The sequence below is a fragment of the Sus scrofa genome, chromosome 10, assembly GCF_054392235.1.
Source record: "Sus scrofa isolate SSC_HxYL_T2T_F1_AM1 chromosome 10, Sscrofa_HxYL_maternal_Yorkshire_Landrace_v2.0, whole genome shotgun sequence".
Lineage (NCBI taxonomy): Eukaryota > Metazoa > Chordata > Mammalia > Artiodactyla > Suidae > Sus > Sus scrofa.
The window spans coordinates 85680690-85700195 of record NC_139392.1 but is presented as its reverse complement, the minus strand read 5'-3'; the positions used below and the strand labels follow the sequence as shown (position 1 = coordinate 85700195).

The window sequence follows — 19506 nt, the reverse complement described above, 5'->3', positions numbered from 1 at the left end:
CTAGTCTGGGGAAGAAAACAGTTGCCCAAGTCCAGGAGCGACTCCCATACAGAATGAACCCAAACAGGAATACACAAGGGCACACTGTAATTAAAATTACAAAAACTAAAGATAAAGAGACTATATTAAAAGCAATGAAGAAAAGCAACAAATAACATACAAGGGAACTCTAATAAGTTTATCAACTGGTATTTCAGCAGAAACTCTGCATGCCAGAAGGGAGTGGCATGATATACTTAAAGTGGTGAAAGAAAAACCTACAATCAAGAACACTCTACCCAACAAGGCTCTCATTCAGATTTTATGGAGAAATCAAAAGCTTTACAGACAAGTAAAAGCTAAGAGACTTCAGCACCACTAAGCCAGCTTTACAAAAAAAGCTAAAGGAAATTCTCTAGGCAGAAAAGAAAAGGCTACAACTAGATGCAAGAAAATCACCAAATTAAAAAGCTCATTGGTAAAGACAAGTATATAATAAAGGTAGGAAATAATCCACACCCAAAGCTAGTAGAAAGGTTAAAAGACAAAAGCAGTAAAATCATTTGTGGCCACAATAAGCAGTTGAGGGATACACAGAACAATTAGATGTAATATAACATAAAAAACAGTAATCATGAAAGGAGGAGAGTACAATGCAGACATTATACTCTCTTAATTGAAATTAAGAGATCAATAACTTAAACAATCATGTATAAATATAGACTCCTATGCAAAAACTTCATGGAACCACAAAACAAAAATCTGTAATAGATATACACACAAAAATGTAAAAAGAATCCAAATCTAGCACTAAAGATAGTTATCAAATCACAAAAGAAGAGAGCAAAAAAAGGAAAGGGGGGAAAAAAAGACCTCCAAAAACAAATCCCAAAAAATTTCACTAAGGGCAATAGGAACATACCTATGGATAATTACCTTAAATATAAATGGACTAAATGTTCCAAACAAGAGACACAGAATGGATACACAAATAAGACCTGTGTATTTGGTGCCCACAAGTGACTCACTTCAGACCTAGGGATACATATGGATGGAAAATGAAAGGATGGAAAAACTTATTCCACACAAATGGAAATCAAAAGAAAGCCAGAGCAGCAATACTTATATCAGATAAAATGGACTTTAAAGACTGTTACAAGAGACAAAGAAGGACACTACATAATGATTAAAAGATCAGTCTAAGAAGAAGACACAACAACTGTAAATACATAAGCACTCAACAGAAGAGCACCTCCATGTATAAGGCAAATGCTAGCAGACAAAAAAGGAGAAATTGACAGTAACACAAAAATAGTGTGGGACTTTAATACCCCACTTTCATCAATGGACAGATCATCCAGAGAGAAAATCAAAAGGAAACCAGTCCTTAAAAGACACATTAGACCAGAGAGACATAATTTATACATTCCATCTGAAAGAAGCAGAATACATTCCTTTTGAAGTGCATATGGAATATTTTCTGGGATAGAATACACACTGGACCACAAAGCAAGCTTCAGTAAATTTAAGAAAACTGAAATCATATCAGGCATCCTTTATGACAATGCTAGGAGACTAAAAATCAACCACAAAAAAAAAAAACCCTGCAAAAAAACACAAACACTAAGGCTTTAGCAACAGGCTAATAAATAACCAGTGGATCACTGGAGAAGTCAAAGAGGAAATTAAAAAAAATACTTAGAAAAAAATGAAAACAAAAATTTTATGATGCAGCAAAAGCAATTCTGAGAGAAGTTTAGAGAGATATGACCTTACTTCAGGAAGCAAGGAAAATCTCAAACAACCTAACCTTATACCTAAAGAAACTAGAAAAAGAACGAGCAAAATTCAGTTAGTAGAAAGAAAGAAATCATAAAAATCAGAGAAGAAATAAATGAAATAGAGGCTAAAAAATAAGAAAATAGAAAAGATTAATGAAACTAAAAGCTGGTTCTTTGAAAAGATAAACAAAATTGAGAAATCTTTAGCCAGAGTCATCAAGAAAAAAAGCATGAGGGTCCAAATCAATAAAATTGGAATTGAAAAAGATGTTGCAACCAACACCACAGAAATACAACGGATTGTAAGAGATTACTATGAGCAACTATATGCCAATAAAATGGACAATCTAGAAGAAATGTACAAATTCTTAGAAAAGATAAATATCCCAAGACTGAACCAGGAAGAAATAGAAAGTATGAATAGACCAATTACCAGTATTGAAATGGAATCACTAATTTAAAAACTCCCAACAAGCAAAAGCCTGGGACTGAATGGTTTTTCAGATGAATTCTACAAAACCTTTGGAGAAGAGTTAGCACCTATCCTCTAAACTATTCCAAAAAATTGCAGAGGAAGGAACACTTCTGAATACATTCTGTGAGGCCACAATTACCCTGACACCAAAACCAGACAAAGATATCACAAGAAAATAAAATTACAGGTCAATGTCATTGATGAGTGTAGATGCAAAAATTCTCAACAAAATACCAGCAAACTGACTGTAACAATACTTTAAAAGGATCATGCACCATGATCAAGCGGGATTTATCTTGGGCATGCAAGGATTTTTCAATATACAAAAATCAATCCATGTGATCATATTAACAAATTGAAGAATAAAAATCATGTGCTCATCTCAATAGATGCAGAAAAAGCTTTTGATAAAATTCAATATCCATTATGATAAAAACTTTTCAGAAAGTGCACACAGAGGGGGGAGTTCCCATCGTGGTACAGTGGAAATGAATCTGACTAGGAACCATGAGGTTGCAGGTTCAATCCCTGGCCTTGCTCAGAGGGTTAAGGATCCGGCGTTGCCCTGAGCTGTGGTGTCGGTTGCAGACGTGGCTTGGATCCTGGATCCTGTGTTGCTGTGGCTCGGGTCTAGGCCAGGGGCTATAGCTCCGATTCAACCCCTAGCCTGAGAATCTCCATATGCCATGGGTGCAGCCCTAAAAAGACAGATAAAAAAAGAAAGAAAGTGCACTCAAAGGGAACATACCTCAACATAATGAAAGGCCATGATATCACAAACCCACATCTAACATCATATTCAAAGGTAAAAAGCTGAAGGCATTTCCTCTAAGATCAGAAACAAGACAAGGATGCCCACTCTTGCCACTTTTATTCAATATAGTTTTGGAAGTCCTAGCCACAGCAATCAGAGAAGGAAAAGAAATAAAAAGAATCTGAATTGGAAAAGAAGTAAAACTCACTTTTTGCAGATAACATGATGCTATACACAGAAAATCCTGACATCACCAGAAAACCACTAGATTTGGATTTGTCTCCTAGAGTAATTTGGTAAAGTTGCTGCATACAAAATTAATATATAGAAATCTATTGTATTCCTATATACTAACAATAAACTGCCCAAAGAGAAATTAAGGAAACAATCACACTTGCCATCTTAACAAAAAGAATAAAATACCTAGGAATAAACCTACCTAAGAAGGCAGAAGACCTGTTCCCTGAAAATTATAAAATGCTGATAAAAGAAATTGAAGATGACACAGATGGAAAGATATACCATATTCTTGGTTTGGATGAGTTGATATTGTTAAAATGACCATACTACCCAAGGCAACCTATAGATTCAATGCAGTTCCTATCAAATTACCAATGGTATTTTTCACAGGACCAAAACAAAAAATTGTTAAATTTGTATGGAAACAAAAAGACCCTGAATAGCCAAAACAATCTTGAAAAAGAAAAACAGATCTGGAGGAATCAAGATTCCTGACTTCAGACTATACTTCAAAGCTAGAGTATTCAAAAACGGTATGGATTCTGGCACAAAAACAGGAATACAGATCAATGGAACAGGATAGAAATCACAGAAATAAACCTACATATGGTCAATTACTGTATAACAAAGGAGGGAAGAATACACAATGGAGAGAAGACAGTCTTTTCAATAAGGGGTGCTGAAAAAACTGGACATCTACATGTAAAAGAGCAAAATTAGAACATTTTCTTACACCATATACAAAAATAAACTCAAAATGGATTAAATACCTAAATGTAAGATCAGATACTATAAAACTCCTAGAGGAAAACATAGGTAGAACACTCTTTGACATAAATTGCAGCAATATCTTTTTGCATTTGTCTCCTAGAATAATTTAAATAAAAAACAAAAACAAAAAACAAACAAAAATTAAATGCCACCTAAGTAAACTTAATAGCTTTTGCACAGCAAAGGAAACTATAAACAAAAAGAAAAGACAAGCTATGGCCTGAAAGAAAATATTTTGAAAGAGATTAATCTCCAAAATATACAAACAGCTCATACAGCTTAATATCAAAAAAGCAAACAGCCCGATCTAAAAAATGGGCAGAAGATCTAAATAGACATTTCTCCAAAGAAGACATTCTGATGGCCAAAAGCATATGAAAAGATGCTCAACATTGCTAATTATTAGGGAATGCAAACCCAAACTACAATGAGGTATCACCTCACACCAGTCAGAATGACTGTCATAGAAAACTCTACAATACAATTAACTCTACAATTAATAAATGCTGGAGAGGATGTGGATAAAAAACCCTCCTATGCTGTTGGTGGGAATATAAATTGGTGCAGCAATTATGAAGAATAGTATGGAGTTTCCTTAAAAAACTAAAAACAGGAGTTCCCATTGTGGCACAGTGGAATCAAATCTGACTAGGAACCATGAGGTTGAGGGTTCGATCCCTGGCTTCACTCAATGGGTTAAGGATCTGGTGTTGCTGTGAGCTGTGGTGCAGGTTGCAGACGTGGCTCGGCTCTGGCATTGCTGGGGCTGTTGCTATAGGCCAGCAGCTGTAGCTCTGATTCGACCCCTAGCTTGGGTGCCTCCATATGCCACTAGTGCAGCCCTAAAAAAAGACAAAAAAAAAAAAAAAAAAAAGGAAACCAACCTTAAAATAAAGTTACCATGTGATCCTTCAATCTCACTCCTGGACACATATCTGGAGAAAACCACTATTCAAAAAGATACATGCACCCCAATGTTCAAAAGTGAACTATTTACAACAGCGAAGACATGGAAGCAACCTAGGTGTCCATTGACAGATGAATGGATAAAGAAGATATGGTGTATATATACACAATGGAATATTACTCATACATTAAATAAGAATGAAAAAATGCCATATGCAGCAGCATGGATGGACCTAGAGATTATCATACCAAAATAAGTCAGAGAAAGACAAATATCATATGATATCACTTATATGTGGAATCTTAAAAAATGATAAAAATGAACAGGGAACTATACTCAACATCTTGAAATAACCTATAATGGAAAAGAATTTTTAAAAGAATATATATATGATATAATAGAACTGAATCAGTTTTCTGTACACCTGAAACTACCACAAAATTGTAAATCAACAATATTTTTAAAAATTTAATGAAGGAATGTAAGCAATGCTTTGTGCTGGAGGGGAGCATGGTGTTTGAACTATAATAAAGGGTCATTTTCCACAAGATGCTCTAGAAATCAAGGACTTCTATGGGCTGTCATGACAAGAAAAATCTGTTCTGGATCCCAGTATCTGAACTTTACTCATATACTTGGTTCATTGACCTAACAGCCCTGCCCTCATGATCCGCAATGTGCAGCTTCACTTGTGGAAATGAATCTGTAGGCAGAAGAGGGTGCATTTACTTTATGCTCAGCAACCTCCAATACAATTTCACATCCAGAATATAAAGACAAACAAACAAACCAAAAGTAGCCCAAACTTCTTTCAAATTATGTTCCATTTAATACTAAAAGTTATACAATGCTTATAATATGAAACTTTGGGTGTAAAACAATGAAAGCTCTTTGTCTATAAAATATCAAAAGGAATTACAATGGAATACTCTTCAGTAAATCTGGAAACCATTTTTATGGTTTGCTGCCTTGATATAAATGATGTAGTGTCTTAGTCAGACCCATGGCTTCTTCTCACCACCAAGTGGCAGCAAAAACCAGGTGATCACACAGGTGTACTAAGTCCTGTGTTCCATGAAGGTTTTCACTATAGTCTTCAAAGGAACTGATGTGAGATTAGATTTTAAACTTTCATACTGCAAACAGAGGATTGGCAGTAAGAAAGGAGAGAGAAAGAGGGAGAGGAAGAGAGAACGGAGGAGAGAGATCTGAATAAAATATCTGCTCTCCCACTCTTCATTAAAAATGACGTGGAATGCCAATTTCAAGATCGCAATCTTCAAAACCAGTGCCTCTGAACACTGTCATTACAAACATGCTGGATGTCAGCTCCCGGGAGCAGGTCTCCCATCTGGCCTATATCTTTCACCGCATTACCCTTGACCCTTGCAGGGTGTTACTCTCTGGTCAGTGCATCCTCACCAACAAGGACCCATCCCTCCTTCGGTGTCTGACCTTTAGGTCACCACTCCCCTTACTGTGCTATCACTTCCAGGGGCTCTGGCCCAAATGTTCATGGGCAGGTCAGCTGGCTCCCCCCTTTCACTCAGGTTCCTTTACTTTTCCTTCTGTTGGATCATCATAATTTTCATCTTTCATATCAACAGAGACAATATTTTCTTGATTTTTTGAAAGAAAATCTCCTGTTCTTTAAAGTTTTATTGCACTTCTTAGACTAAAATTTTCCTACTTATTTTTTAATTTTTTATTTTTCTGCTTTTTAGGGCCACACCTGCAGCATATGGAGGTTCCCAGGCTAGGGGCCAAATCGGAGCTATAGCTGCCGGCCCACACCACAGCCACGGCAACCCGAGATCTGAGCCGCGTCTGCGACATACAACAGAGCCCATGACAATGCCAAATCCTCAACCCACTGAGTGAGGCTAGGAATCAAACCCACATCCTCATGGTTCCTAGTTGGATTCATTTCCACTGCACCACAATGGGAACTCCCCTTTTTATTTTTTATTAAAAGTATAGTTTTCTTCTGAACTATTCTTTTCTATTTATGCCATAGAATGTTTTTAAAATTCCAAAAGTTGTTTTTTTATTTTGTTGTTTGATTGTTTTAATTTTTTTTTGTCTGTTACTCATCTTTGACATGAATTAGGCCTGGTATTAACAATAAATTGCATAGGTACAGTCTCCTTGGGTAGGTTCCAGTTATTGTTCATCTGATTACTATTTTAATCTTCATTTCAGACCTGAAACCAAGGGGTGGAATGATTATTACGGCTCCTAGCCAAATTCTTAGTGCCTATCATTTATTTTATGCAGTTCTGAAGGATAGATGAAAATATGCACGCTCCCTCTTAGTTATATGAATGTTTGTGGGAGGCTCCCTCTTAGTTATATGAATGTTTGTGGGAGGCTCCCTCTTAGTTATATGAATGTTTGTGGGAGGATTTAGTTATGATTTGCAGCACACTGTTAACTTGTACATTGTTAAAAAGCAGAGCGAGAAAAAAAGTATAGCCCATAAAAATAGTTACCATATGATCCAGGGATCCCACTCCTGGGCATATACCTGGACAAAAACACAATTCAAAAAGATACATGCACCCCAACATTCATAGCAGCACTATTTACAATGGCCAAGACATGGAAGCAACTTAAATGTTCCCTGACAGATGAATGGATAGGAAGATGTGAGATATTACTTAGCCATGAAAGAGAATGAAATAATGCTATCTGCAGCAACATGGATGGACCTAGAGATTATCACACTAAATGAAGTAAACCAGACAGAAAAAGACAAATATCATATGAGTTACTTGTATGTGGAATCTAGAAAAATGATACAAATAAACTTATCTGCAAAACAGAAATAGACTCACAGACATAGAAAATTAACTTATGGTTACCAAAGGGAAAAGAGGGGGCAGAGAGAGAGATAAATTGTATGAGGTTAACATATACACAACACTATATATAAAATATGTAACAAACAAGGACCTGCTATATAGCACAGGGAACTGTACTCAATATTTTATAACAACATATAAGGGAAAAGAATCTGAAAATAATTAATATATATGTGTATGTGTGTGTGTATATATATTTATGTGTATGTATACAAATGAATCAGTTTGCTGTATACCTAAAACTAGCACAACACTGTAAATCAATGATACTTCAGTTTAAAAAAAAAACTTTAAAAAAAGTGAGTTCCTGCTGTGGTGCAGTGAGTTAAGAATCCAACTGCAGTAGCTCAGGTCGCATTATTCAGAAATTCAAACTGCATGGAATTTCAGTCTATAAGTTTGAAGAACAGCCTTAACTATCAATCAGTTTACAAATATGCAGAAAATACTGTCAGAATATTGATAAGCAACATTTCCATTTCTGTCAATGACGTCTATCAATATTTCCATTTCTATACACCTTTATCATGTAAAAGTTGATTTTGAAAAGAATCAAGTGATTCAAAACTGGGGCCATTCTCTTTTCTTTCAAGTCTCTGCAGAACTGGTGATGCCCAGTGTTCCAGAAGCATTGCCACATCTTTCAGGGATCCGTACTGGAAAGAGCACGGGCCTCCCTGTGCTCTTTCCACGTCTGGATTTAGACGTTGCTCCAGCTGCCTGCCTCAGTTGCTGCCCATATGTTAAAACCTGGCTCCTTAACCTTCCAGTCAGTTCTAGGAACTCCATGATACTCATCCCATAAATTAAGTTCCTGTTTAAAACAACTGGCTTCTCTGTTGTTTGCCAATCAGGCATCTTAGAACAGCTTCAGCTGGGTCATTTAGGCTTGTCTCTTTACACCAAAGAACTTTCCCTTTGGCAGGCCCTTGGATTTCTATCAAATAAAAATACCACACTGAAAAAAGAGCCAGATACTCCTCTTCACATTGCTCTAAACTTCCAAAAGATTATAGAGCAGTAGTTCTTTATTTTTTGTTGAGGAGGGGTGGTTCATAACAATTATCTAAGTATCTAAGGTTACTACTGACTGACATTCCACAAAAAAAATAACATAGAATTTTAGATAGTTCACAAAACTTCTGGGGTGAAATGTTATAAAATGTTTTAAAGAAAATTTTAAGGAAAGAAATAGAGAAATACTTTTTTTAGGATTTATCTTATATTTCCCAGCCTCTTATCCAAGGGCATACTGTACGCAGACCGATTCTTGTCTGTCACAAATAGTGCTTCTGACACTAGTTTGCACTTACAACTAAAGTTTGACAATGGTTTCTGAGTTTGTACTCCCTGTTCACACTCATAACTCCAGGTGAGACGTTTGAATTGAAAGTTAGGGACATGATCAACAATTCATTCAAAAATCACTCATTAAAAATCATTTTTTTCATTTCAAGGGATTCTGGATTTATGAAGTAAATTTATGCACCATGGAATTTATGTCACATGGGATTTAGCTGCAGAATGCTCAGGGATCACTTAGCGTGTATCTGATTGGAGGCAGGAAGATTAATAAATGATACACCCAAACATCATACTTGGTTCCATGATAAACATCTGCCTAATGTGCAAACTGACAGGCAATCACCCAACGTTAAAAGGGTCTAACTTTTTCCTTACACACGGAATCTTATTTACTTTTTCTCATCTACTCTTAAATGCTTTTCAGAAAGGAAAACTAATCCTAATAAAAGAAGAAAAGCTAACTGAAAAACACTTTCAGGTTTTTTAAAAAATAATTCATTACAATGCTTCCTCATCAGCAGGTGTTTCTAAGAAACAGAGAACAATGTAATACACAATATCTTGCTTGGTTTAAATCAAGTGCTTATTGGAGCTTGTCACTTTATAAAATACCCTATCCAATTTCACCACAAGGGCCCCTTCCTCCCTCAAGACTCCCTAGGGCAGATTAACTGCATCTGCTATGTGCCTCAACTCCTCCCAATAATTTCTGTCTCTCAGCTTGCTTATTACCACAGACACATTTAGCCATAATAACAGGAGAAGGAGGAAGGAGGAGAGGGCGTAAAAGAGGGAGAGGTAGACACACGAAGGAAGAGAGAAATGCAGAGAGACGAAAGGAATGAAGACAGAAAACACAGACAAGTTATTCTTCATACTTCTTTACTTCTGCCCCTCTGTCCCCTTTGGTAAAGCCAACTAATGGAATTATTTATAGTATTTGAGGCAGCTGTGAAAGGGAGTAAGCTGGCCAGCCCTAACACGGCATGGCCGGCAGGGTCATGACGTTGTGTGTCAGATGGTTATGCGCTCTGCTGACCTCTACCTGTTATTTTCTTCCCTTTCTTTATTCTTGTCTGCTGAGCAAGTCCTGCCTTCTCAGCACTGGGTATAGAGTAATTAGAAGCAGAGAAAACAGATTAAAAGAAAAAACCTGACTTCATGGACCATATGTTTCCAGTGATGAAGACATACTGTCAACAAACAGCTAAAATACAAACTGTCAAGTGGGGAAGAGTTTATGGAGAGAAAAAAAAAATACAGCAGGGGAAGGAAGACTGGAAGTGTCTGGGAGAGGAAGAGGTTGCTACCGTATATGGAATAATCAGATTATTTCTCATCTGTAAAGTAATATTTAAGCTCAGCTCTAAAGGAGGTGGTGGAATAAGCCATCTGGACATCTATGAACAGAACTACAAGCAGAGAAGCAGTGAGAGCAAAGGCCCTGAAGTGGGACCACTTGTGATTGTCCTTGGGGAAATCTGGAGCCAGCATGTTTGAACAGCATGGGCTGGAGCAGAGTATTAGTGGGTGAGCTAAGGTAATCAATCAACAGGACCAGTTGCCACAAAACCCTGTGCCATAAGCCAATTTATATTTAGCCTCTAGGGCGTGCTGCTTATCAGATGAAATTTATTATTTAAATGGGAGAGGTAGTAGACAAGGGCAGATTAATGCAAATATACTGACACTCAGATCGACTAAATTCCACTAAATGAAACAAAAGCTCAGCTTGGTCCCATGCTCAACTCTGTTGTTCATTAACTGCATAATTGCTGATGAAATCACTGTCAATATTTATTGTCTAAACCACACTTGACAGGCTTGAGCTCTTCGTTCTGGGGTTTAGAGGTCAGGCCTGAGTTCAGGTTTACACAAAGCTGGAAGGAAAGCTTCAGAGAATGGCATCCAAAGAGGCCAATAAGCAGCATCCCAGGTTCAAAAATCGCTAAAACAGACAGCGGTGACAACAGAAGTATCAATATGAAAATGAGGGTTCAAAGATGAAATAGCAGGACAAGATTTTGGTTAATGCAGACCAGTGGTAGAAGGCTGAGGATTGATTTAAGGTAGAACACAAAAGCAGAGATCAATTGCCTGTGTTTCCTCAGTCATTTGAGCAGAGCAGCAAGAAATTTTTACTTTTCCTGAGATTTTAACATTGTGTTGGGAGGAGTTGTAATGGAAACTAAGCCATTTTGGTTAACTTGATTTCACCGGCCTTCAGTTCCTTAAATATGAGTTAAAGTCCCTTCCAGCTACAAATTTACTAACCTATACTACGTTCTTGGAGTAAATTAATAGATTTACAGTCTCACAAATGACTCATTGCCCAGAGGAAATCATTTATTCTTCAGAAATTTCACCATAATCAATTACACAGATTACAAACTAATCTGCGTGTGCTGGCGCCAAGTGCTATCTAGAACGAAGTCAATTTAGCGAGCAATATTTGAATACCATTCTTGGAAAAAGAAAAAATAAAATAGACCATTAATCTGGAGTTTGCCATTTAAATGGTATATTGTACTTTTTAAGATAAAGAAATGGGCAAATAGTTTTAGAGTCCAAAATATTTACGTTTATATCTTTAAACATACAAGATAGAGGACACAGTGTATATGTGCAGTTTAAAGAATGAAATAAAATCTCACTGGGAATATGCTAACCACCTTATGTCAATAATTGATGAATGCATTTGGAGCCCCTGTGGGCTCCTTTCAGATGGCACCCTTCTGCCTCCACATCCCCACTAAAGGTGACCCATACAGAATTCAGTCTGAATAAGAGAGAGCAAAAAGGGAGAACAATACAAACTTATCTGTCTATATACAATCTTATGAAATAGGTTCAATTATTATTCCATTTTTATTTTTTTAAAAAAATTTTTATAAGCATTTTATTTTATTTTATTTTATTTTATTTGTCTTTTTGCTATTTCTTGGGCCGCTCCCGCGGCATATGGAGGTTCCCAGGCTAGGGGTCCAATCGGAGCTGTAGTCTCCGGCCTACGCCAGAGCCACAGCAACGCGGGATCCGAGCCGCGTCTGCGACCTACACCACAGCTCACGGCAACGCCAGATCGTTAACCCACTAAGCAAGCGCAGGGACCGAACCCGCCACCTCATGGTTCCTAGTCAGATTCGTTAACCACTGCACCACGACGGGAACTCCTATTATCCCATTTTTAGATGAAGAAACTGAGGCACAGAGAGGTAGGCCAATTGACCAAGGTCACCCATGAATTAGTGGCAGAGCTGGAACCAAAGTGGTTTAATTCCTGAATCTGTGCTTAAAACCACTATGTTTTCCTGTCATTTGCTATTAAGCAGTCAATTTCTCTTCTTTACAGAAATGTATCCCAAACAAAATCATGCTTAATTGGCCTATTCTAAAATTATACAAATAGAAACATGCTGTATGATTTTTTTGACTTGCTCTTATTGCTCAGTGATTGGTTTTCTCAGATGCATCAGAGTGGTTCCTTATCGCTCTAGTGTTTTGCATTTTTTTTGCTAGATGTTATTCCGTTGTATGACCAGCCCGCGTGTTCTCTGTCCATTCTGTTGTTGATGTACACTGGGACTGCTTACATCCGCATTCTAAAACAGACAATGCTGATAGGCACACATCTTGAAAATGCATTGTTTTTCTCAGCTACTCTAGAAGTGAAACTTAAATTCTGGTGTGCATATCTTCCCTTTTTCTAGATAACGCCAGGCTGTTTTCAAAAAAGCTATGCCCATTTACATAGCCTTCATCAGTGCATGAGATATATCATTGCTTCATACACTCATCAAAACCGTCTGACTTGTTCATTATGTCAGTCTAACACTTGAGTTTGTATCTTATTGCGGCTTCATTTTACTCTCCTTGATTATAAATTAACTTGAGGAAATTTTCATACCTTTATTAGCCATTTCTTTGTTCTCTGCTATGAAATGGCTATATCTCCAGCGTGTTTATATATTTTTTTACAGATTCAAAGAAATTATTTGATTTCTTTGTTCCAAGTACTTACCCATAATCGGTTACATGTATGGTAATTATGTTCTTACAGTTTGTCCTAATTTTAGTGTAATCGAATATTTTTATTTTACATTTACTTGACTCTTATGTTTAATCTTTCTGGCTCTTAAGAAAACTTTTCTTTTCTCAGAGAAATAATTACGTTCTATTTTCTTCTAAGAGATTTATTATTTTATATCATCTCACATTGAAGTCCTGGATCTACAGGGAATTACTTTTTTGTATGATGTAAGAGAAGAAACCAACTTGCCTTCTGTGAATAAGAAAATCCTATATGACTTGTTAACTAAATTTACCTTTTTCACTGATCTTCAAAGCCAGTTGGTTTTTTTTCTTTCCAATTTTTTTTTTTTTTTTTTTTTTTTTTTTTAATGGCTGCACCCACAGCATATGGAAGTCCCTGGGCCAGGGATCAAATCTGAGCCACAGCTGCTACACACACCACAGCAAGAGTGATGCCAGATCCTTTAATCCACTGTGCCAGGATGGGGATTGAACTCACACCTCTTGTAGCCACCGTAACCACTGCAGTTGGATTCTTAATCCACCGTGCCACAGTGGGAACTGCTGCCAGCTTATTTTTGAAATAATCAATAAAGAGATATAGAAAAATTACAGCAAAAAAAGAGAAGGGCCAAGCTGTACAACTACAGAAAATATCCTAAAATGATTCTAGAATGGGAGTTTATGGGAGCAGAATTTTTTTTTTCATTTAAAATGTTTTTCTTTTTAAAATTTCTTTTATTCACTTATGGATACTTAGGTACTAGAATAATGTGTTAAGCACAATAAATATTTATTCAGTTACTGAATATAAAGATCAAATGCTAATATTTTCCAATCCTCTCTTTATTTTGTGATAACATGAATTTTTGAACACTTATTTTGTAGCAAGCCATAATCTCACAGCTTTAAATGTGTTATATCTAAACCATACCATATCTCTACAATTATTCATTTACCCATTTTATAACTGATTAAACTGAGTGTCAGAAGAAAATTTCTAAAAGAAATTTAAAACAATTCTAATTAAAAGCTCAGTGAAATTTCAGAATTTTTAAAAAATATAACTTGAGAAATTCTTCTCAAACATGAGAAAGCTATAAAATAGAATTTAAGAACCATGAAGGTTAGACCCAGGATATTAAAGATACTTTCACTAGGAACAAATCACATAGATGGAGAAAAGAAAATAGTTAATGATATGATAGAACAGATTTATCTGAACTGAGAGTAGATATGAGTCTCTAGGTTAGCAGAATTACCTGAATGCTAGTTAATCCTAATTATCCTAATGCGAAAACATAACATGATAAAACCACACTAACTGTGGGAAACAAGAGAGCTCAGCATTGGAACACATAAAAGACACAAAAATACAAATATATTTGTTGTAAGGAGGAATCAAAGAAAGCCACCAAGGTTTCTGCCCCGCAGCGTATATGCTCTCTCCCTTTGAGTGTCATGGGATGTGTGATTATGATGGATTAGCTGCCCCTCAACTGGGTTACTTTGTTCTGTAAGGTCAGCTCTGGCACAGCCCACTGCTATGACAGTCATCTTCCGGTTTGAAGAAGCAAAACCACCAGGAGTCCTAGAGCCGTGAGTACTGTATCCTGTCAATAGCTAGTGAGCCTGAAGAGGACCCAAAGCCTCATACAAGGTTGCAGTCTCAGCCAACACCTTGATTTTAGCTGAGACCAAGATTCAGTTCTGATTCCTGACCTATCCTGACCAGGACACTGTGCGATAATACATTTCTGTTGATTTAAACCACTAAACTTGTGGCAATTTGTAATGGATCAATGAAAACTAACATGGACTTTGACACTTGGAAATGAAGTGCTGCTGTAACAAATACCTAAAAATGTTGCAGTAGCTTTGAATAGCCTGGAAGAATTTTGAGGCCCATGATAGTGAAAGCATCGATTGCCTTGAACAGGTTGTTAGTAGAAAGCTGGACTTCCAGACACCTTGATGAGGGTTCACAAGGAGGTGAGGCGTATGTTATGGAAAACTAAAGGAATGAAGGATCCTTGTTATGCACTGAGTGTCAGAAAACACAATGGGTTGTCTTCTGCAGTTATGTGGATGGAAGTAACCTGTTAAATAGCTAAGGAAATTCCAAACAATTTTGTTGACAGCACTATCAGGTTTCATTTTGCTACACATGGTAAAACGTGAAAGGTAAGAGATAAATTTAGGGGAAAACTGTTAAACAAAATGGAACAAAGGCTTTTGAAAATAACTTTTATATAACGAAAGATGCTAAAAGTCAGAAGAGTGGCCAAAAATATGGCACAGAGAAGAGATTGCATGTGCGATGCTACAGCCTTGTGCTGAAACACTTCAAAACATCAGAGTGCTTAGTCACACAGTCACACAAAGGGCACTTTCAAGAGATTTAAAATATTCTTCCCAGAACAGAGTGTTCATCTTTTGGGACGGTTTAGGGTGCTGTTGCTCCACCCTCTCGGCAGGGTACCGAGATGGAGAAGAGATTATCTTGAAAAAAATATTTGGACCTTGTTTTTGTTCAGTGGTGTGAATTCTTGTGAAATACATGGAAGACCCACAAGGTTTATGAGAAAATCGTTCCAGCAGAAACATGTCTGTTTGGACTAAACTGAACAGAGACAGTACAAAATGAAAAGAAGCTGTTAGATCCCTCAAGTTCTACTGGCAGGGAGCAGGCTGATCAAACCACTCATATGCAAGCCCCGGTTACCTACCATAAAAAAGGAAGGATGTCTCAGAGGATGGAACCATGACATTAGAGAGTGGAATTTGAGTTAAATAAGGAGGATTTTTAAATTTAAAACTTATAAAAATTGATACCTGAACTCAAATTCCATTGAACAAAAGGCTACTATATATTTAATGCCAACATATAACAGGCCCTAACCCTAACCTATAACTGGAATTATTCATAACACCTACCATAATCCTGTAAAAAATAAGTATCATTCTCTCCATTTTACAGATAATGAAAAAAGAGGTTTAAAAAGCTTACGTATCTTGTCTGAGGTTTCAAATAACTTCTATAACTAACTAAAAAGAAGCTTAGAATTGTTTATCTAATGTTTTCCAAAATGTGTTTCTTGGATTTTAATATTTAGAAAATGATTCCTTAGTTAAATGAGTTGTTGAAAATTGGATTAGACAAATTAAACAGACATTTTTAAACTTCAGGGTGGAGCAAAAGGAACTAAGGCAGCTGGGCTGTGACCTCTTTCTCTCCCTTACTGCTGCAGTGGGACACTCATTCCAACTTTTCTGTTAACATGGTTGAAAACAAACCGCCTGGTAAATAGTCGCATAGTCTTTACCAGGAGTAGAATTCTTACCTGTGAAAGGCTTTTAGCAGGAAGTCTGTGGTTCAGAACTGCTTATAGGAAACAAACCTAGAAACTATGGGTTTAAAAAGCTCAACCCCCAGAAATGTCATACAAGACTGTAACTACCTGGTAGATAAGATGGAATCATTTTACAATCTACATATTCTTGGTTTGTGAGGTACTAATATGTGTATCTGATTCTAAAAGCTTATCAATATAACCAGCGAAGAAAGCACGTGTGTGATGTGGGAAGGAAGCACATGGGGTGTCGTCCTTTGTGCCCCGGACTTCTTCCTGCTTCACTTGTGCCACTGACCACTTTTATGGAATTATTAGTAACGCTCAGAAAAGATGTCCGATTTGTGTGTCTGAAATAACACTCTCATCCTTCGTGTTAATTCACAAGATTTCTCAGAATCTTTAGAATGCTGCTATATATTAGAAAGGAATTTCCGAGGGAAGAAAAGAGCCTTGTCTTTTCCCAAGTTACATCGCTATGCAATGTTTTATGCAGGTGTATCTTCTAGAAAACTTTTGTTATATCACCGATTTAGTTTACTGTTAACTCTTCTACAGACGAGTGAAGCAGAATACAAAGGCTTTTGCCTGGTCCTAAAAGTTGTATTCACATCAATTTGTTGCTGAATTACATTCATTCTGTTATGTGGGAAAAGGGTTATATTTTATGTACTATTCAAAATAGAGTAGAACATGCAATGTATATTTTAAAAATTCTTCATGAAAGGCTAAATGCTAGACTATGCAATTAAATCTAAATCACCATCCTGCACTAGCAGATACCTGCCAGGCCTTGTCTATGAGCAATGAATGAGCCTTTTGCAGGTTGGTCTTAAAAATTTATGCCTGGTAGGAATTCCCATTATGGCACAGCAGAAATGAATTCAATTAGGAACCGAGATATTGTGGATTCGATCCCTGGCCTCACTCAGTGGGTTAAGGATCCAGTCTTGCTGTAAGCTGTGGTGTAGGCTGCAGATGTGGCTCAGATCTTGTGTTGCTGTGGCTGTGACAGAGGCTGGCAGCTGAGCTCTGTTTAGACCCTTAGCCTGGGAATCTCCATATGCTGTAGGAAAAGCCCTTAAAAAAAAATTGTGCCTGGTAAATTCATAGGAAACTCTACACTTCTCCAGTATGTAATGTATCTATGTATGCACATGATACATAGGCTACAACATGCTATCAAGGTCCTCACAAATGGGCCATGAGCATCTAGGTAGACTGCGTACATTCAATCTATTTATTATACATGTATATATATAATATATGCATACATTAATACACACGTATAAATAAAAATAATTTTATTCAAATTTATACTCATATTTAAAATTGTATTTATTTCATCATTCAAAATTTAGTAGCTTAAAACAACACAGATTTTATTATCTCATGGTTTTCCTTGGTCAAGAATCTGAGCACAGGTTGGCAAGGTCTTCGCTCAGGGTTGCCCTAAGCTGAAATCAAAATATTGGTTGGGGCTGCAATCTTGTCTGAAGTTTAGGGTCATCTTCCAAGGTGATTATATCAGGTAAGTTGTGGCTTCTGATGAATGGATTGAGAGGAAACCACATTAAGGTTTTATATCCTTAGAGTCAAAGCCAGATTCATTCTTAAAGGGGATACTTAAAGGGTGGAAGGAGGCTCTTTCAAAGAGGCTATGGGACAAATACCAAATATTGCATGCTTTGTTGAAACACCATTTACCATATCAGCACCTTAAGAAGGCAGAGACAGGACCTCTCCTGGTCTTAGTCCTAGAAATCTCACAGTTAGGATGTTCTGGACAGTGTTGGTTTATGCCTCCTGAACTATGTCTGTCCATTTAGCACAAATCTTGATGCTTTATCATTTTAAAGAAAATAACATTTAATTGTTGCATTATAATAATCTGGAGTGGATTTGGCTACAGTCCGCTTTTCACTTCCAACTTCTGCCATAGCTGTCTCATAGCACACAAGAAAATTATGTAGTTAAATCTGAAGCGGGCCAACAAGAGCCTATTTCTCTTCTGTGAATCTGATCTAACAGCTCAGTTTAAGGGACAGCAGCATGCTGATGGCCAACAACTGTAAGCAGGTTGTGTGCTGACATAAAAATCTGCGGTGGAGGAATCCTCCCATTTTTTGCTGCTGTCCCTGGTGTGTGTTAACACATCAGCTCACTTTGGCAACTTGTGCACAGTCCTTTCTAGGGGCCTGGGAAACACACAAGGTCAGAGGGAAACTTCGGAAACTATAGTTTAAGTGTTAAAAAACAAATAACAAAGGCTAAGGAGATCTGGCTATGGTGGCTTTGTGTGGACTAAATCTGCAACAATTTTATTGTTTATAACTTGTTTTCTTTCTACAATAACCACCTGCAATAGAAGTGATCTTAAAAAGTACATTTTAATTAAAAAAATAAAGTGAAAACCGGCTTTTCATTTCTCAAAAAAGCAAATGATAGTATGTAAAATGTCATACTGAGAAAACATATTTTTCAGAAAAATACTAGTGATATGGATAAAGTATAAATATATGTAATTATTCATTATTCTCTTTTTAATATTCAAATAAAATAACAGCTTTTTTAAAATTTTGCATTAATAACTGTGCATAGCTCACTTTTAGAAAATTTTATTTCTAAAAATAGTTTTTGAATAGTCAGTATACCAATGTATTAATGCCAATTTTGTATTCATTAAATATTTCATAAAATATACAATTTAACCACCCTCAAATGACCAGAACTGATAGCAAATTAGGATATCACCCTTCTCATAATTTATATTTTTTGCTGAACTCTATTTTATGATTTCTTTATATCTTCCCCATTTATTTAATAATTTATTTATACTCATTATTTATAATGATTTAATATTTATTTAATAGATGCCTTTATACATCTGAAAGTTACCATTTATTAAAAAGTATAGGTTCTGGAGTTCCCTTCCTGGCTTAGCGGTTAATGAACCTGACTAGGATCCATGAGGATGAGGGTTTGATCCCTGGCCCCGCTCAGTGGGTTAAAGATCCAGCATTGCTCTGATCTGCATCTGTAGCT

At 36.6% G+C, this 19506-nt stretch overlaps 1 protein-coding gene across 5 annotated transcripts in view; it reads left to right on the top strand.

Annotated features, from left to right (window-relative positions):
• Positions 1 to 19506, top strand: part of LOC146399572 (uncharacterized) — a 617271-nt gene that overhangs the window by 17121 nt on the left and 580644 nt on the right. The window contains exon 3 of one of the 5 annotated variants that reach the window (XR_014818091.1): positions 14630 to 14707. The exons of 3 other annotated variants lie outside the window; for them this stretch is intronic. The gene's annotated coding sequence lies outside the window, so the exon portion shown is untranslated. Of the gene's footprint in view, positions 1 to 14629; positions 18899 to 19506 lie in introns of those variants that run through there. One more of the 5 variants, XR_014818093.1, reaches the window with a different exon arrangement.